This window comes from Neovison vison, chromosome 11 (assembly GCF_020171115.1).
Source record: "Neovison vison isolate M4711 chromosome 11, ASM_NN_V1, whole genome shotgun sequence".
Taxonomy (NCBI): domain Eukaryota; kingdom Metazoa; phylum Chordata; class Mammalia; order Carnivora; family Mustelidae; genus Neogale; species Neogale vison.
This window is the reverse complement of record NC_058101.1, coordinates 14,504,940-14,527,272: the sequence shown is the minus strand read 5'-3', so window position 1 is coordinate 14,527,272 and position 22,333 is coordinate 14,504,940.

The window sequence follows — 22,333 nt, the reverse complement described above, 5'->3', positions numbered from 1 at the left end:
ATAAATCCTCTCTATTAATTAGCCATAGCAGTAGCCCTTCCCATTTTCCCTACCAATAATTATTCAATTATTCTTAGAGTGGAAGCATCCTCTAATAAGGTGGAAGGCGATACTGAGGAAATAAACTTATCTGGGCTTCACTATGCCAATAGGTCTTTAAAAACAACTGATGAAATATTTGGTGATTTTCACTTACAATGATGGCTGCTGAAAGAAGCAAGTGCAACTGCAATCTTGCTAGCAACAGTATTCTCAGAACATATTCACTGAAAAAGCATCATGTTAACTTACATTCATATTTTGTAGGTTAAAATTCATGCCTCTAATCCCCTCACTGGATCACTGCTTTGTTGAAAAGTAGCATCATTTACAATCCTGACAGCAGGGGATTGGGGTGCCAGGAACTGCAAATGTGTTGTCATCTGACTTCGGCACTGGTTTAGAAATCCAAAGAATAGTGAAACATATTTTCAACAAGGAAAATTCCCCTGAGAAGATAAAAGACAAAAAAACAAGCATATAAATAGGATAGAAGTAAAACATGCTATAAGGTTTCTGCTAAATAGCTTTTCATCTATTCTTTCATATTCTTTTCTTTCTGATTATTTTACCAAATAAGATCTTAAGTGTTTTCTCTCTCTCCATCCCAATAACTATTTTTTTTCCAAATCTGTAATTACAATACCAGTCTTCAAATAAAATATATCATACATTTTTCTTGAATTTAGTACTTCAAGTACTTACTACTTTAAAGATTTTAAAAAAAGATGATACTCTAAGAAATAATTGTAGAAGACTCAGAAACCCAAACTTGCTACATTCTGTAAAGCAGCACACAGATAAAGTCAAAGTGTGAATCCAAAGATTCTTAAAATGTGTAGATGGAAATATGAGTTCTAGATTGTATTCCTATGTGTATTAGTAAGAGACAAGACATTCAACTTTTCTACCTTGTCTTCTGGATCACTCTTCTCCTTTCACACCAGTTAGATAAAGAAAAGCAATAGTTAGTTGATTGTTCATCTTCCTGAATGCTGATAAGCCAATATTCCCAAGTAAGTATAGTCACCATGGTCCAGAAAACTCCTAATCTCTATAGCTTCCTGTCCTTGCACATGTTCAGGTGCCCTGTGATAAGATTCAGGATTTGTCTTAGGAGACCACAGTGCTGATCTTATATTGTTCTTTTATTTCACCACCTGTTCCAAGACTGGGGAATTATTTTTTTTTAGTCTGGAATAGGACAGTCTTACACTGTTAAAATACCATTTCTCCTATATATTTTGATTATATTCCAAGTTGCCTTTGATTTCCTAAATGCTTGGTATTTGTAAACCTTTTATATTCTTTCTCTGAAGGCAGCTCATACAGAAATTATTATCTGAATTAAAAGTGGGGTGCTGTAAAAAAAAAAAAAAGGAAAGGACCAAGAGAGGGAAAATAATCATTATTTAAAAAAATGTTTTCCCATGTTCTATATATCCATATTTCCATCATAGGCATATACAGACGATTAAAACTATAAACTCAGACCCACAGAATGTTGAAAAAGTCTACTAATGTTGGGAGAGGGGAAGTCACTATTATGTCTACTTAATTTGAATAAAACAAACATTTGCTTGCTTATTCCACTTACTAACCTACTTATCTTATTATTGTGAGATGGCTAGTTGTCACTGAATCCAGAATATTATTTCTTTGATATTCTCAGCTGACCGACTTTTTTTCTCAAGAGGTTTAACCTGGAATCCATGGCCAAAAATCAGGTAGTGCAGGAATTAGGATGGGGAAATATTAGCTGTTCACGTATTTTAATCAACTTTTAGCAGACAAATAATATTCTCTTGCATTATGAATATGGATAATATACAATAAGCATACTTCATTTTATTGCATTTTTGCCTTATTATACTTCACAGATGCTGTGCTTTTCTCAAATTGAAGGTTTATGTCAACTGTGTATCAAGCAACTGTATCAGCATCAGTTTTCCAACAGCATTTGCTCACTTTGTACCCTCTATGTCACATTTTGATAATTCTCACAGTATTTAAAACTTTTAAATTATTACATGTGTATGGCAATCTGTGGTCAGTAATATTTGATGTTACTATTGTATTGTTTGGGGGAACCATGAACCATACCCATATACAATGGTGAACTTAATGTGTGATCTGACTGCTCCACAGGCCAGCCATTATATCATCTCTTTTCCTTTCTTCAGGCCTCCCTATTCCTGGAGGAACAATAATGCTTAAATTAGGCCAATTAATAATCCTGCAATGGCCTCTAAGTATTCAAGTGTAAGAAAGAGTTGCACATTTCTCACTTCAAACAAAAACTAGAAACATTTAAGTTTAGTGAGGAAGTCTCGTAGAAAGGCAAGATAGGCTAAATGTAGCTGTTTTGCCAAAACAGGCAAGCTGTGAATGCAGAGGAAGTCCTTGGAAATTAAAATGTAAAAATACTATTCTAATAAACACAAAAATAATAAGAAAGTGAAACAGCCTTATACTATTATAGAAAAATTTTGAGTAGTCCGGAAAGATCAAACTAGCTATGGCATTCTCTTAAGCCAAAGCCTATTCCAGAGCAAGGCCCTAACTCTCTTCACTTCTCTGAAGGCTGAGAGAGGTGAGGAAGCTGCAGAAGAAAAGTTGAAAGCCAGCAGAGGTTTGCTCATGATGTTTAAGGAAAGAAGCCACTTTCATAACATAAAAATGCAAGGTAAAGCAAGTACTGATGTAGAAACTGAAGCAAGTCATCCAGAAGATCCAGATGAGATAATTAATAAAGGTAGCTAACATTTTTTTAATATAGACAGAAATCTATAATAAAAGAAGGAGAAGTCATGCCTCTCTTTAAAATTTCAAAGGGCAGGGCGCCTGGGTGGCTCAGTGGGTTAAGCCGCTGCCTTCGGCTCAGGTAATGATCTCGGGGTCCTGGGATTAAGTCCCGCATTGGGCTATCTGCTCAGCAGAGAGCCTGCTTCTCTCTCTCTCTCTCTCTCTCTCTCTCTGCCTGCCTCTCTGTCTACTTGTGATCTCTTTCTGTCAAATAAATAAATAAATAAAATCTTTAAAAAAAAATTTCAAAGGGCAGTGTAATTATTTTGTTAGGAGGGAATGCAACTGATAACTTAAAGTTAAAAGCCATTGTTCATTTACCATTACAAGAATTCTGGGACTCTTAAGAGTTGTGCTAAATTGGAGATGGGTCTAAAATGATGGCAGAAGAAGACACTGAACTTACCTCCACAGATGTACTGAATCTATATATATATAGATAGAGATTTCTACTGAGGAAAAATTAAGTGCTGATTGAACAGTTTCTGTGCAACAAAAGAAAGAGGGAGAACATGGAAAATAGCAAAGAAAACAAAGGTATCACAAAACCAGTCTTACAAGAAATGTTAAAGGGACTCATTTAATAATTGGGGGAAAAAAAGACCATAATTAGAAAAAGATTATGAAAGCAAAAAATTCCCAATAAAAGTAAGTATAGTAAAGGTAAAAGATCAATTACTTGCAAAGCTAGTCTGAAGATTAAAAGAAAATAAAATGGTAAAATCTGTTACATTAAAACAATTACTTAATGAATTCTCAAAATAAAAGATGTAAAATATATATATGTATATGTATATACATATATATAATGTGGAGACAGGAAAGTAAAAATTTAGTGCTTTTAGACTATCTTCAAACTTAAGTGACCATCAATTTAATATAGACTGTTACATACTTAGGATGCTATATATGAGTCTCATTGGAACCACAAACCAAAAAACTATAATAAATACACAAAAAATGATAAAGAAATCCAAGCATAACACTAAAGGATGTCATTAAATCACAAGGGAAAAGAGCAAGAGAAAAACATGAACTGAGAAGTACTAAAAGAATAATAATAATAAAATGGAAATAAGTACATATCTATCAATAAAAACTTTAAATGTAAGTTTTCTAAATGCTCAAATCAAAAGGCCTCAGGTGACTAATGGATTAGGAAAAAAAAAAAAAAGACTTATCTAGATGCTACCTATGAGAAAGTCTCTTAAGACCTAAAGACTCAAAGCCTAAATGTGAAAGGATGGAAGAAGACAGTCTATGCAAATAGAAGATAGAAAAAGAAGGAGAAAGAGGCGCAGCAGCAGCAGGAGGAGGAGCAATAGTTATATCAGACAAAATATTCATTAAAACAAAGATTATAACAGGAGACCATTTGGGGCATTACATAATATAAAGAGATCAATCCAAAAGGAGGATATAACAATTATAAATATCTATGAATCCAGCATAGGAGCACCTAAATATATAAAGAAAATATTAACAGAGATAAAGGAAGAAATTGAGAGTAATGTAATAATGGTATAGGACTTTAACATCCTACTTACATCAATAGATAGGTCAATGAGGAAATGGTGGCTTTGAATGATTGATAGGTTAGCCCAGATGGACTTCACTAATACATACAAAACATTCTATCCAAAAACAGTAGAATACACATTCTTTTCAAATGCATATGGAACATTCTTCTTGAGAGACCTCATGTTAGGCTACAAAACAAGTCTCAATAATTTTAAGAAGACTGAAATCATATCTAGTATCTTTTCAAATCACAACAGTGTGAAATTAGAAATAAAATCCACGAAGAAAACTCCAGTTTTCAGATACAAATGTGAAACTAAAAAACTTGCTACTAAACAATCAATGGGTCAAGAAAACCATCAAAGAGGAAATGTAAAAATACATGGAGAGAAAGGAAAATGGAAACACAACAGTTCAAAATCTTTAGGATGTAGCAAAATCAGTTCTAAGAGGGAAGTTATTAGTGATACAGACTAACCTCAATAAACTAGAAAAATTTAAAATAAGCAATCTAACCTTATACCTAGAGAAACTAGAAAAAGAAAAACAAATCTAAAAGTTAGTAGAAAGAAGAAAATAAAAAAGATTAGAGTGGAAATAAATGAAATAGTTACTTAAAAAATGAAATGGCTATCAAAAATAGCTACTAAAATCTGTTTTACTGAAAAGATAAAATTGATAATCCTTCAGTTAGACTCATCAAGAAAAAATGAGGGATGACTCCCATAAATAAAATCAGAAATTATAGAGGAAAACTTACAACCAATGCCACAGAAATATACAGGATTAAAGAATTAGAAAAATTATATGTCAACAAATTAGACAATCTAGAAGAAATGAATAAATTCCTACAAACATAATCTTCCAACACTGAATCAGGAAACATAGAAAATGTGAACATATGAATTACTGGTAATAAAATTGAATCAGTAATCAAAAGACTCCCAGCAAAGTCCAGGATGGCTTCACAGGTGACTTATACCAATATTTAAAGAAGAGTTAATACCTATCCTTTTTTAGAGTTAATACCTATCCTTTTCTATAGAATAGAGACAAGTTTTTCCAAATTATTTCTCTGAGACAAGAATTTCCCTGATACAAAAACCAAGCAAAGACTCTACAGAACAATAAGATTACAGGCCAATACCCCTGAAGGACATAGATGCAAAATCCTCAGCAAAATATTAATTAGCTGAATTCAACAAAAATTAAAAGGATCACTCACTGTGAATAAGTGAGACTTATTCTAGGAACGCAAGGATGGTTCCAAATCCACAAATCATTTAATCTAATCACACTAACAAAATAAAGTTTAAAAATCTTATGATCATCTTAAAGAGAATATATGACAAAATTTAACATCCATTTATGATAAAAACTCTCAACAAAGTGAACTTAAAGGAATTTACCTCAAACCAATAAAAGCCATATATGACAAATCCACCCACAACATCATACTAAAAGCATACTGGAAGCTTCTCCTCTAAGATCAGGAATAAGACAAGGATGTCTACTGTCATCACTTTTATTCAACATATTGCTTGAAGTCCTAGCTGCAGAAATCAAATAAGAAGAATAAATAAAGGCATCCAAATTGCTAAGGTAGAGATGAAATTGTCACTATTTGTAGATGATATGATACTATATATATAAAACCCCCTAGGTATTCTACCAAAACACTATTAAAACTAATGCATTTAGGGACGCCTGGGTGGCTCAGTTGGTTAAGCGGCTGCCTTCAGCTCAGGTCATGATCCCAAGGTCCTGGGATTGAGTCCCATATTGGGATCCTTGTTCGGCAGGGAGCCTGCTTCTCTCTCTGCCTCTGCCTGCCTCTCTGTCTGCCTGTGCTCGCTCTCTCTCTCTCCCTCTGTCTCTGGCAAATAAATAAATAAAATCTTAAAAAAAAAAACAACTAATGCATTTATTAAGGTTGCAGGATTAAAAAAGTAATACACAGAAACATTTGTATTTCTATTCACCAATAATAAAGTGGCAGGAAGATAAATTAAGAAAACAATCCCATTTACAATTATATCAAAAAGAATAAAATATATAAAAAAGAATAAAATACACAGGAATAAATTTAATCAAGGAGGTGAAAGATTTGTACTCTGAAACACTAAGGCATTGATGAAAGAACTTGAAGATGGCATGGATAAATGGAAAGATATAACTGTGATCATAGATTGGAAGAATTAATATTATTAAACTGTTTATATTACCCACAGCAATCTACAGATTCAGTAAAATCCTTTTCAAAATATCAGTGGAATTTTTTAAAGAACTAGATTAAATAATCCTAAAATTTGTATGGAAACATAAAGACTATGAATGACCAAAGTAATTATGAGAAAGAACAAAGTTGGAAGTATCAGAATCCTGTATTTCAAACTATACTACAAAGATGTAGTAATCAAAATAGTATGGTACTGGAACAAAATCAGACACATAGATCAATGGAGTAAAATAGAGATGCCAGAAATCAACCCATACTTACATGGTTAATTAATCTATGACAAAAGAGGCAAGAATATAAAATAGGGGAAAATACAGTCTCTTCAACATGGTATTGAGAGAACTGGACAGCTACACACTGTGTGTACACACTAGACCACTTCCTTACACTACACACAAAATAAACTCAAGATGGATTAAATAACCAAATATAAAACCTAAAATCTTAAAACTGATAGAAAACATAGTCAGAAACCCTCCTGTATATCAGCCTTAGAAATGTTTTTCTGCATCTCTCTGCTCAGGCAAGATCAACAAAAACTAAAATAATTGGGACTACAACAAAATAAAAAGCTTTGTGTGGCAAAGGAAAGCATCAACAACAACAATAAAAGCAACCACTGAGACAGAGAAGGTATTTGTAAATAATATATTCAATAAGGGGTTAATATCTAAGACATACAAAGAACTCACACAACTCAATACCAAGAAAACAAATAATTTTATTTTAAAAATGGGCAGAACACTTAAATAGATATTTCTATTTATCTTTCTATCATATAGAAAAGATGCTTAACATTACTAACCAACAGGGAAAGACCAATCAAAACCACTTAAGATACCACTTCACTCTTGTCAAAATGGCTAGTTTCAAAAGACGAGAAATAACAAGTGTTGGCAAGAATACAGAGAAAAGTGATTTTTTGTGCACTGCTAGTGAGAATCTAAATTGGCACATCCACTGTGGAAAACAGTATAGAGTTTCCTTGAAAAAAAATCAAGTAGAAATATAGCATGACCCAGTAAATTCTCTTCTGGTTATTAGGCAAAGGAAAGGAAAGGAAAAACTCTAATTCAAAAAGGTATTAGCACTTTTGTGTCTATTGCCGCATTACTTACAATAGCAAAGTTATGGAAACAACCTTTGTCCATGAGGAGCTGAACAGATAAAGAAGGTGTGTATCCAACCATAACAAAAAATAAAATCTTGACTTTTACAACAACATGGGCAGACCCAGAGTGCATTATGCTAAGCCAAATAAGTCAGAAAAAGACAAATACTACATAATTTATATTAAGATGTAAAAAATAAAGTGAATGAACAAAGAAAAAGAAACTAATTCATAAGTACAGAAAGCAAAATGGTGATAACCAGAGTGGAGGCGGGTGAGGAGATGGGTGAAATAAGTGAAGAGGATTAAGAGGTGCAAACGTCCCATTATAAAATAAACATTATAAGGCTGAAAAGTACACCATAGGGAATATAGTCAATAATGTAATAATTATCTATGGTTTTAGATGGTAACTACACTTATCATGGTGGTCATTTTGCAATGCATATTATTGTCAAATCTCTATGTTGTACAACTGAAACAGATATAATATTGTATGTTAACTATACTTCAAGAAAATAATACTAAGTCTACTCTGCCTATACTCTATAAATGGAAAAACAAAAACTAAATAACAGCACATCTCTTACAACATAGTTTACTCAATATTTTCAATCCACTGTTGACAGCTACTGCTCAGGAAAAATATATATATATTCCTTTTAAAATGAATGTTATCACTAATTGGCAAAGCATCTGATCACCCAAGAGCTCTGTTAGAGAGATACAATGAGATGAATGTTTTCATGCCTGCTAATACAACTTCCCCTCTAAAGTTCATGGACCAGAGCTTTCAAGTCTTATTATGTAAGGAACACATTTCATAATGAGACTATAGCAGCATAGGTAGGGATTCCTTTCACAGATTTTGACATAGTAACTTGAAAACCTTTGGAAAGGATTCACCATCCTACATTTCATTAAGAACATTTATTATTTATGTGAAGAGGTCAAAATATCAACATCAATAGGAGTCTGGAAGAAATGTATTCCAACCTTCATGGATGACTTTGAAGGGTTCATGACCTGAGTTAAAGAAGAACTGCAGATGTGGTAAAAAATATCAAGAGAATTAAAAATATAAGTGAAGACTGAAGCTGTGACTGAATTGCTGCAATGATACGTCTTTAACTGATGAAAAGTTTTTTTTGTGAATAAGCAAAAATAGTGGATTTTGAGATGGAATCTACTACTGGTAAAAATGCTGTGATGATTGTTAAAATGACAACAAAGAATTTAGAATATAAACTTAGTTGATAAAACAATGGCAGGGTGTAAGAGGATTGACTCCAATTTTAAAAGAAATCTCCCTTCTACACTGTTGGAAGGAATGCAAGCAGGTGCAACCACTCTGGAGGTTTCTCAAAAAGCAAATGCACTACTGGATATTCACCCTAAAGATACAAATGTAATGATCCAAAGGGGCATGTGCACCCTAATATTTATAGTAGCAATGTTCACAATAGCCAAACTATGGGAAGAGTCCAGATGTCCATCGACAGATGAATGGATAAAGAAGATGTGGTATATATCCATGATGGAATACTACACAGCCTTCAAAAATGATATCTTGCCATTCGCAATAATGTGGATGTGACTAGAGGGTATTATTCTAAGCAAAATAAGTCAATCAGAGAAAGACAATTATCATATGATCTCACTGATAGGCAGAATTTAAGAAACAAGGCAGGGGATCATAGGGGAAGAGAGGGAAAAATGAAACAAAACAATACCAGAGAGGGAGACAAACCATAAGAGACTATTAATCTTAGGAAACAAACTGAGGTTTGCTGGAGGGGAGGGGGAAGGGGAGTGGGGAGGCTGGATGATGGACATTCATTGGTGAGGGTATGCATTGTGAGCGTTGGGTATTATGTAAGATTGATGAATCAGTCATTATTGAAATCACTCTTAGATCTTGTTATTTAATACACTCATAAAGAAGCAGATATATTACTCTCTCAATTTTGGTTTTAAACATTTTGAAAACTAAATTTCAGTCTACCTATCTCCTTTATAATCAGATGCATTTTATTATTTTAACTTGAAAACATTATTTGAAGAGGGGATACATATCATTTACCAGATGGCCAAAGAGATACATAGCACACACACAAACAGAAAACTTTATAAAGCTGATGCATGACTCTAGTTTCTGATGAAGCTAGATAATCTTTCTGTACCACACATGTCACTAGCAGAACAGAATTATGGGTTGTTTTAGTTTGTGACTTCATGCTTTCTGATCATTGATTTGAAATCTCCTTATGGGAAAATGGTTAAACTAGAAAAATAGATAATGTAATGACTACTTATCTTTATTTGACCAAAACCAAGAAAGAAATTATGCTTTACTAATAGTCAGTCATTGGATTTAGTGCCACTGTGGCCCTCACTAGTTTCATATATCTGACAGTCATTGGTAACTTAGCACGTGGAAGGATTCCTAAAAACCATGTAATTATAAAGAGTTAATAACGATGAACTCATTATTCTTTCACTAGCAGAACATTACAATATAATGCAGTTTTTATGCTATTAATTGTCCATAAAATGATTAATTTTTTGGAAACTATCTTTAAGTAGTAAATTCTACAATTATTTATAATGTAATGGGGTTGAGCTTAAAGAGAAGTCACTCATTTTTTCATTTTTCCACTCATTACAGAAAGATAAGTTTCACATTTGCTGACTTCTATAATAAGTCTATAGTTTGCTGTCAAGCAGATATATTCAAAAAGAATAATGACAGTTAATATAAAGGTAGTATTTTAATATTAAGGGAGAAAGTCACTGTTGTTCAGTTTTCCAATGGAAATAATGGTTTTAAAAGAGATGTTTGCAAATTTTTCCATCTTTATGCAATTTTATTTTAAAAATGATACATACCATATATTATCTGTCAGTTTCAAAAGACCGAAACAATTTTTAGATACTAAAATCTAAACAAAATTTTAGCAGGTGTAACTTATTTATAAAAATATAAAAATAAAACATTTTAGGTTAGGATTACTTTCTAGGATTGGGGGAAAATGGAAATTTTCTATCTATATTCCAAGAAAAATTTATATATATTTGGAAAATGAGATTGAAAAATTATCAAAATGAATCAAGAAGTGTAGTCAATGGTGCTTCTTTTACATTTTTACATGTGTATTTTTATGTTTTTTTTCTATATTAACCTATAATTGTCATTAAAACTGCTATTAAAAATAAATTTTGTGGGTGCTTGGGTGGCTCAGTGGGTTGAGCCTCTGCTTTCAGCTCAGGTCGTGATCTCAGGATCCTGGAATCAGGCCCCACATTGGACTCTGCTCAGCAGGCAGCCTGCTTTTTCCTCTCCCTCTGCCTGCCTCTCTGGCTACTTGTGATCTCTCCCTGTCAAATAAATAAATAAATTTTTTAAAAAAATATAATTTAAATAAATAAATAAATAAATTTTGCAAAAGATCCCTGAATTGGAAAACTCAAATTTTTAAAAATGATAATCAACCATTCTCAACAGAAATATTACCATTAATTTTAGTGAAACCATATGTTCTGTATTAATAAAAATGTATATATGTCACCTAATTAACTTTCTATGTTTAACTAAATATTCTATTTAGTTTGGTCATATATGCATATGACTTACTGAAGTTAACATACATATATTGGGATACAAAATTTTTTTTAAAAAATTCACTATTAGGTGTGTGCACAATTCAAAATGTTGGCACATTACTGAAATAAACATGTAAGAATATCCATGAATGAATAATATTGATCTACTCCTTTGTCAACACATATTTCTTAAAAGTTAATTTACTGTAATATTGACTGCTTTGCTTTTAATATCCCAAGTGGTTATTTGAAAACCACTTCCTCTTGACGATCACTTGAAATGGCTTTTACGAGCAATGCAATTTGTTTCATATCTCAATCATTTCATGAGTTCTTGTAATTATGGGCATATTTTGCATGCTTCATGTTCCATAACGTGCAAGTTTTTACTAGCTAAGTATGATTTCCTAAGTGACTATTTCAGCCACCCAGAGTTTTTATTAACTTTTGTTGTTCTTTTATCCTCTCTCCACTGTGAATGCCTTAGGTCCTACTATTCAGATCTCCTGCCCAGTATTCAAAGTTTCTTCAACACGGTCTCCCTTTCCCATGCTGGAGTGTTTTCAACATTGCTGCCAGAATAATATTTCCAAAAAATTAACGCTATACTTGAAATTCTAGTGACTTACTTTCAGCCTCAAAATAAATTACAGTTTCTGAATCCTGTGACAAAGTTCTCACTTGAAGGCCTCTAATTACCTCAGCCTCTCGCACCAGAAGAAGTGTGCCAACTTCACACAACACCACTGCACTTGAAGTTTCCTTTCCTGAAAATCCCATTTCTAATGCCTTCCTTAATTCTGTTATCTTTTTTTTATTATTCATCTGACATTCATCCCTCATCTATTACATTTCTTTTGACTAAACATCCCTGCTCTGTCCTCCCATTGCTCCCACATCAGTGTTTTCCAATTCATTTACCATATTTTAAAATAAGTTATAGAATCAGCAAAAACCCCTAGACAAAGTCTTTGACCAGAAATTCTAAAATATGACAATTCCCAGCATCTACCCACAAAATGGAATGTAAAAAGGTTCTGTGAAAATATCTTACAGAATGGCTTTATTTTCATTCTAAATTATACTATCTATTGAAGTGACAGAAAAGAAAAAAAGGCACTATAATCAAGGGGAAAGAACATACTATACATATTGAGACTAACAGAACAATGTGCATGTACTTTTAACATCCAAAATTTGTATGTTTTGTGTGTTTAAAAGATAGTTGACTGTTCTGTTTTTACATGGGAATCAAATACTCTTACTTTTAAATATGAAAAGAAACATTAATAACCCTAATTAAATAGAATAAACGTGCCACATATTAGATAAAATGATTACAAAGGTAAAATTAGAAACAAACATAAAAAAAAGAAAATGTACTTCATTTAAGAATATAAATATATTCTTCATTCATAGTGATTTAACAAATATAAGGCATGATTTTTTTTAAAGTATGAGTTAACTGAGGGAACAAATGAATAAATTCATTCATATGCTGACTTATAAACTAAAAACATTCTTAGCATATATTTTGGTTAAAGTTCTCACAGAGTAAAGTTAGAAATGTCTGCAAAAGTTATTGATATGGGATCCTGGTAAAGTAGCTTTTCTTGTGGCCAATTTCAGTTTTTGAGTATTTACTTTCAGAATGGATTGCAAGTGGAAACAGGAATTTATTTTTCAAAAAGAATTTTCATCTATCATCACACAGAAACTGATTACTTAATAAATATTCCTGGCCAATGGTGCTTTTACTATGTATGTGGATAAATGCCTAGGCTTTTAAAAAAGGATATTCATTTACTTAAATAAAAAATAAAACCTTTTAATAAAGAAAAATTACTTTTACTGTATGTTTTTAAGTTTACTTTTTCTCCTTGTTTGGAGCCAAGCGTGTGTCTATGTGTCTCTTCTTCTAAATATTCACTGTCCCTTCCTTCGTCCCACTCTACTGGTCTTTTTCTACTGGATTCCTTTGCATAGGATTGGTCTTTCTGATCTATCAACATCAGGTAGATGACTTGCTTTGACCAGTGAAATATGAGTGGGAGGGATATGAGTTAGTTCCTAGCAGAAGATTTAAAGTCTACATGAGGGACACCTAGGTGGCTCAGTTGATCAAGCATATGCCTTCAGCTCAGGTCATGATCCCAGAGTCCTGGAACTTAGTCCCACATCTGGCTCTTTGCTCAGTTGGGAGCCTGCTTCTCCCTCTGCCTGCTGCTCCCCCCATTTGTCTCCTCTCTCTTTCTCTCTCTCTGACAAATAAATTAATTAATTAAACATTTAAAAAAATAAAGTCATTACTTGCTTATACCATTGTTTCCCCCCAACTCTGCCCAACATGAAGACAGCATGTTCCAGATAGGGCCTTCAAGGTATATTCATGCTGCAGTAAAGATCTGCAGCCACCCTGCAAAGAATAATAATGCAAGAGAAAATAACCTTTGTTATTGAAGTCTATTGAGATATGAGGTCTCTTTGTAACTTCAACTTAACTCAGTAAACCCTAATTCAGGAGGATGTATCAATCACTTGCTTTTGACAGATGTATCCTAAGAATAATACCTTCTTAGGACTTTCTTCTCTTCTGCATATAATTTTACCTTATACATTAAGTGTATTATTCCATTACTTTATTCATATATCTGGCTCACCTTAGTAGTCTATAAATTTCTTAAAAATAAGATCCATGTTGGAGTGCCTAGGTGGTTCAGTTGGTTGAGCATCAGACTCTTGGTTTCAGCTCAGGTCATGATCTCAGGATCTTGAGATAAAGCTCTACCTTGGGCTCCACACTCAGCCTCCAGTCTTCTTGACCCTCTCCCTCTGCTCCTCTCCCTGTCCTCTCCCTCTCAGATAGATGATAGATGATAGATAGATAGATAGATAGATAGATATAATAGATAATAGATGATAGATAGATATAATAGATAATAGATGGTAGAATATTTAATAAGATCCATGTTTTTTAAATCTGTTTCTTCATATTCAGTCTGAATCTTGTTCACAGAAATGTTTAAGAAATGTGCTTAAAAAAGAATTGCCAAATGAATGAATACCGAGTCAACTACAAAGTCAAAGGAATAAAAAGGTGACATGTTTGCTGGGAAAATGAAATAAAAGAAAGCCTAGTGCAACTTGACAGAGGAAGAGAACAAACAGATCTCAGATCAATAAGCAAATCGACTCATATTATATATATGGGGAGCTATTCCATAGCTCTGAATACAAAGGCAAAGGTACTTTTCTTTTTAAACATATTTATCTATTTGACTACCATCATTCTTATTAAAATGTTGAAAGTATTCCGTTTTGTGTTTTAGATAGTCACGGTTTTGTCAATTTTTATGAAATATTCATATTTGTTTCTTTCAGCTTCATGTTTCCCACTAAAGAAGAGTCATTGCCATTGGATGCATGGAGGAAGAGCATACCAGGACAATTTGGATTAGTGAATCAGATATTAAAATGGAAATTCTTTCTGAGAAATCAGTACCATAATATTGTTTGGTTATTTCATCACATTTTGACATTGATTCTAATATCTCATTTCACCCAAAGTCTCAACAAAATCTTTATTAATCAGATTATAAGAATGAAAATATAATGAAACTTTAGCAAGCATAATACAATCTATTCCACTGACTGCTATATTCTATGTGTGTGCATACATATATATGTATGCAAAGAAACTATAAAACCTTTTATTTTTTTAGTTCTTTCTATGTACTAGTTTTGGTACCAAGCACTTAGTGAACATTACCTCATTTAATCCTCACAAAAATCATGAGTACGTATATGAAGGAACGGGGGTACAAAGATTTTATGAAGGATCCCTAAGTTGATACAACCAGTAAATGTAGAGGTAGAATTCATTTAAACTCTTAGTTTCCTCTAAGTTACAGTGCCTCTCTACAGATATATATGTTAATGACATTATTTCTATGGAGCTTGAAATGTACAGCTAGTATTATGAAGTATTATGAAGATTAAGGTGGATATTCGTGATTGAAAGTTCTCCACTATCGGTGTTTAAGGGAAAACACAGGAAAAAGTTAGAAGAAAGAAAGGAATGGAGGGAAGGAAGGAAAGAAGAAAGAGAGAAAGAGGGGAACAGAGTGAGCCTAGACTGATAATCTCTTTAGTTTTCTTTTTATCTCTGAGCTTTAACTGGTACCCTAATCTCTTTCCTTCCCAGTCTTACTTGCTCATACTCCCTACCATGTTACTTCCAAGGCCACCAAGATGGGATTCCCACAGTAGGACTGAGCCAGCAGACACTTGGATCCTTACAAGGGGAACAAGGAACATTTCTGGATCTCTCGGCAAAAGAGGCATAGGCAGAGGCTGAGGTTCTGTATGGGAAGCTCCCATCCAATGCTGTGTGTTTAGAAAAGTAGAAGTTCAAATTCTAGTTCCAGACAACTTCCAGACAACTTGAGACTCCAGAGTTCAGGGTCCAAGGTACAAGGGAAAATAATCTATTTTTTGTACCTCACCCTTTGAACCTCAATCTCCTTAGCTTTAAATACCATAGTAATTATACCAGAGTTGTAGGATTTTTACAAGATTTAAATGTTTTTGGTACAAGGTAAATTCTTATTAAATGACAAAATTGTATTTGGTCAAATGACAAAAATATATTTTGACTTGAGCCAAAATATAACTACAGTCTATAAGAAATGCATTTATTAATTCTCTTTAAGCAATATTTCTTGTCTAAACAACATATGGATTCCTCCTTAACATTCCCAGACAATATTGAAAGCATTGCGAGGAAGCACCTTAACAAACCAGGTAGTGACAATGTATATAAAAGATCCCTTTTCAAAAAAAAAAAAAAAAAGACCCATTTTCCTTTATTTTAGAAGACAGTATTTAGACAAGTTATTCCATATATCTGGAAAAATATATTTTGGGACTTCACAGTTTTAAGAAGGGACATTGGAGAGAGGAAGATGGAGGCAGAGTAAGAGGACCCTAGGTTTGTCTTATCCCATGAATGCAACTCAATAACTATCAAATCATCCTAAGTACAGCAGAAATAGACCTAAAAACTGAAAGAACAAACTGCACAACTAAAGGGAGTGAAGGGGCTACATTAATGAAGGCAGGAAGTTTAGGGATGTTATTTAGAGGAGAAATGGATCATGAGTACTATGGAAGGGAGGGAGCCAGGGTTTCAAAGAAGAGCAAGAGAGAAAGGAGCACATGGGGGAATACACAAAAAGAATATTTCCCCGAAGCCATTGGCTTAGAAAATGAGAGGGGTTGAATTTTTTGAGTTCTTGCAACCACTGAGGCTTAAACTCTGGAGTTTTTTAAAGGTCAGCAGGCTTGGCTGGGATAAAGCCTGGAGGGCATTATGCTTCTTGTGGAGAGAAGGCTGACAAACAACCCCGGGGGCAGAGAGTGTGGGAACAGCAATCTGAAGAACACTTGGGATATACTGAGGGGGATCTGTCCCTCTTCTCAGAGTGTATTCCTGAGAGGCAGCATTCATAGAGACACCTCTCCAAAAACAAAGGAGCTGACTAGCACCATTTTCCTCCTTAGCCAATCAGCATAAACACACAGTCACCTGCAGGCACAAGCACAGAACTGACATGGGCCGCCTCTTTCTTAACTAAGCCCTTCCCCCTGCACTTTGGCAGAACTACCTTTCTCAGTCAAGCTTACTTCAGTTCCAGTACAGTGGGCTCCTCTCCCAGAAAACCAGCAAAAACCTCTGCTCATATGACCTCTCCCAGCCAGAGAGTTTTGTCAGGTCTCATTTCACAACACCAGAACACAATTAAAACACCACATTTAGGCCAGGCACCAAACACTGCCCCCAGCAAGCAAGGAAGGCTTCTGCAGAAAACTGATCTGAAGGATAGGGCAACCACAAAACAACAGCAGAACACATTCAACACACACTAGAGGCATTTACTGAAGCTCCAGGATCTGGGCACTACAGGACCTCTTCTTCATAAGGCCATTACTTTCAGCGCAGAAGATATAACTAGCTTTTCTAATACATGGAAAAAGAGACTTAGACAAAATACCAAGATGGAAGAATTTATCCCAAATGAAAGAAGATAAGACCACAGCCAGAGATCTACACAAAATGAATATAAGTAGCATGCCTGATGGAGAGTTTATATAATAATCATAAAGTTATTCACTGGGCTTGAAAATGAATGGAAGACATCAGTGAGACCAGACCATTGCCAAAGAGTTAAAAGAGTAAATAAACAAAACAAAAAAGTAATAATCTATGAAGCAAAGATGAAAAATATAATAAATGAGCTTGAAAACAGCCTTGATGCAATGAACAACAAGATAGAAGATACAGAGGAATCAATTAGTGACAAAAAACTGGAAAATAGTGAAGCTGAACAAAAAAGAGAAGGAACTATAGAACAGGAGAATAGAACTTAGGGAACTCAGTGACTCCATCAAACATATTCTTATTACAGGAGTCTCAGAAAAAGAAGAGAGATAAAAGGGGGCCGAACATTTTTTCATGAAATAATAGCAGAAACCTTTCTTATCTAGGGAAAAAAAAAAAAAAAAAAAAAAAAAAAATATATATATATATATATATATATATATATATCTCCAGATCTAGGAGGCACAGAGAATGCCCATCAAAATCAACAAAAGCAGGCCATAACTGAGACATACTGTAATTTAATTTGCAAAATATAATGATAAAGAAATATCTTAAAATCAGCAAGATAAAAGAAGTCCTTAATTTAAAAGGGAAAACCCAAAAACTAGCTGGAGATTTCTAAACAGAAATTTTGAAGCCAGAAAAGGGTGACATGATATATTCGAAGTACTGAAAGGGAAAGATCTGGAGCCAAAAATACTCTAGTAAGGCTATCATTTAGAATAGAAGAGGTAGAGTTCCCCAGACAAACAAAAACTAAAGGAGTTCATTACTACTAAACCAGCCTTGCAAGAAATATTAAAGGAGACCCCTCAAGAGACCAAAAGTAATAAAGACAAGAAAGAATCAAAGAAATTCTCTAAAACCATTGACAAAACAAGTAATAAAATGGCAATAAATATGTATTTATCAGTAATTCTTTTGACTATAAATGGACTAAAGGCACCAATCAAAAGACATAAGGTATTAGAATAGGTTGGAAAAAAAAAGAAAAAAAAAAGACCCATCTACATGCTGCCTATAAAAGATGCATTTTAGACATAAAGACACCTCCAAATTGAATGTGAGGGGCAGAGAATCATTTGTCATGCAAATAGACATCAAAATTAAAATAAAGCTGTAAAAGCAATACTTAGAGATACTAGACTTTAAAACAAAGACTGTGGGCACCTGGGTGGCTCAGTGGATTAAAGCCTCTGCCTTCAGCTCAGGTCTTGATCCCAGGTTCCTGGGATCTAGCCTGGCATCAGGCTTTCTGCTCAGCAGGGAGCCTGCTTCCCTTCCTCTCTCTCTCTGCCTGCCTCTCTGCCTACTTGAGATCTCTGTATGTCAAAAAAATAAATAAGAATCTTAAAAAATTTTTTTTTAAATAAAATAAAACAAAGACTAAAAGGAGACAAGAAAGGGCATTATACAATCATAAAAGGAACAATCAAATTAGTTACAATAATTGTAAAGATATATGCCCCCACAATGGAAGACATGTAAATATAAATATATAAAATATACAAGATAATTAATAATAAACATAAAGGAGTTGATTGACAATAACACAATAAGAGTAGGGGACTTTAACACAAGCATGAAGATGTAAGGGGATCAGACCGGACTCCAAGTGCCACAGGCACTAAGGATCAATCCCCATACCAGTGGGGCCTTGGGTGCTTTTAAAATCAGTAAGCTTAACTCTGGGAGAGGAAATAGGCAATTAGAAACTTAATCCCTGCCCTTGACAAGCCAGCATTCTAAATAATACCTTTCAGCACCTATTACAGATTTAGTAGTTTGAAAAGGACCTGGGGTATATGTGAAGGAAATTTATTTACTAGTCTCAAAATGTGTTCTGGAGGGGGCTCTTCAGGAGATTTCTTCAGGAACAAAAATTCTGACAAGAACCATTTCTCTTTTCCTCCTCATCTTAGATAGCTGGACATTTGCAGGAACTACCCCTAACACCTTGTACCTACCTTGCTAGCATCATATGATGCTTCACTCCCATGTTCCCCTGCAGAACTGCCCCATCCAATCTGCCCATTCCATCTGGCATCCCTCCAAAGCAGTTCCTGGCCATCCATGCAAGAGCCTTAGCAGGGACTTGTGCCACTCCAAAGTGACTCCGACCTTAGGGAGAGGAAGAAATAATTCCATATTCCAGCATCCCTGCAATTACAGCAGCCAAGCCTCGAAATTGGCTATACAGAGAACAAGCCATACCATTTGGTGTCCCAACAACTGTGACAGACAGGCTAACTGCTGATATCCAGTTTGACTACTTGTCTCACCCACCAACAAAAGCTTCTCAGTTGACCAGGTAGGGAGCAATTTCTGTTGCTCATTACACACCTGAAATAGTGGCAGAGAGGTTGATTGCAGACAGCCTGACTGCCAACCCTGCCCACCTACAACCCTGTAGCATCTCAAACAAGCCTCTCAATAGCACAGGGACCCTGTCCAGTGCATCCATAGCAGGCAAAGCTGGTCATTGCAACTATCTGGGCTAAGGGCAAATGTGGCTCAGCACACAATTAAGGTGCACACAGCCTACATAGAAGACACCCTTGGAGCACCTGGCTTTGGTGCCTGGGTGGGGTTGTGCTACAGGACACCAAAGGGTCTCTTCTACATGAAGCCACCACTTTCAAGACCAGAAAATATAGCTGATCCACCTAATACATTGAAACAAACAAACAAACAAACAAACAAAACAGAGAATTGGACAAAATAAGGAAAGAGAGAATATGTCACAAATAAAAGAAAAGACACAATCACAGCAAAATATCTAAATAAAACTAAGATAAGCAATATACCTGATAAAGAATCCAAAGTAATGGCCATAAAGATACTCACTGGACTTGAGAACAGAAAGAATGAATTCAGTGAGAACTTCAAGAAAGAGATATAATATATAAAAAACAATCAGAGTTCAAAAATATAACAATTGAAATTAAAAAAAAAATACACTAGAGGGAACTAATAGCAGAACAGAGGATGCAGAAGAATGAATCAGTGATCTAGAAGACAGGATGATGGAAAGCAACGAAGCTGAACAGCAAAAAGAATAATAAAAAATGAAAGAACAGGTTAGGGAAACTGCATTATGATCAAGTGTGATAACAATCACATTATAGAGATCCTAGAAAAAGAGAGAGAGGGGAGCAGCAAAATGTCTTAAGGAAATAACAGCTGAAAACATCCCTAATGTGGGGAAAGAAACGGCTTGGACATACTGGTCCAGGAAGCACAGGGAGTCCCTAGCAAGATAAACCCATGGAGGTTCATATCAAGACACATAATAATTAAAATAGCAGAAAGTAATAATAAAGAGAAAATTTTAAAAGCAGCAGCAAAAAAAAAAAAAAAAAAAAAAAGAAACTCTAATATACAAGAGAAATCCCTTGAGGATATTAACTGATTTTTTGCAGGTCGGAAGGGACTGACATGATAATATTTAAAGTGCCAAAAATTACAACTAAAGCTACTCTACCCAACAAAATCATAACACAGAATAGAAGGAGAGATAGTTTCACAGATAAACAAAATTTAAAGTTCATCTCTAATTAGCTTTACAAAGAATGGTAAAGGGAATTTTTTAAGTGGAAAGAAAAGGCTATAACTTGAAGTAATAAAATTATGAAAGGAAAAAATTTCATAAGTAAAAACAAACATATAATAAAATCAGTAGATTAATTACTTATAAAGTCAGTGTGAAGTTTACTACAAAAGTAGTAAAATCAACTTAACTGCAGAAATTAGTCAAGAGATACACATAGGAGTGCTGACTATACTGACATCATCTTAAGCCCTCCATCTTGTTCATGTTTGTTCAATGGCTTTTCTTGGGGCTACATGTTCCGGCCCCTAGGAGATTAATATACAAATTTTAGAAATGCCCATCAAGATTGGAACAGGAAGAGTCTTCCTTTCACCTCCATTGTTAGAATTAACATAAGTATTTCCCCTTCCTGATGCACAGGTGATGCCACAAGATCTTTTTAAAGTTTAGATGTCAATTAGGTGCATACAAGTCATCTGAGGTATGTAAACTTTTTGATATTGCATTTTGATATTGCAATACCCTTCTGCTTGTCCCATCACTCTATAAAATCTGCAAACTAAGGTCTGGATTTTGCAGAGAGTTACCATGAAGCCACTGTGGATCATCCTCTACCAGATTTCCCTGTAAATTATCCTGAATAAAACTCTATAAACTGTATGAGTGGCCTACTTTGTTTTCCAGTCTCAGTGTGCCTTCTCAGTTTTGGGGATACTCTACTGTTTCCTCCCCATCTTCTAATAGATACACAAAATAAAAATGAATAAAGTATAACTTTGTATACATAAAATGTGGAGGTGGAGTAAAAATATAGTGTTTTTAGAATATATTTGAACTTAAACATCCATCAATTTAAAAGACTGCTATCTGTATAACAGTACAGCATAAGATATTATATACAAACCTAATGGTAACCACAAACCAAAACCCTATAATAGATACACAAAATATAGAAAGAAAGAAATCCAAGCATTAACAGTAAAGAAAACCATCAAACCATAAGGGAAGAGAGCAAAAGAGAAGAAAGGAAACAGAGAAGACCTATAAAATCAACTGGAAAACAATGAACAAAATGGCAATAGGTACAGAGCTATCAATAATTATTGTAAATGTAAATGGACTAAATGCTCCAGACAAAGGACATATGGTGCCTGAATAGATAAACAAAACAAAAATAGAAGACCCATCTGTAGACTACCTACAAAAGATTTACCTCAGACCTAAAGAAACATACAAACTGAAAGTGAAGAGCTGGAAAACATATACTATGTAAAGGGAAACAAAATAAAACCTGGGTAG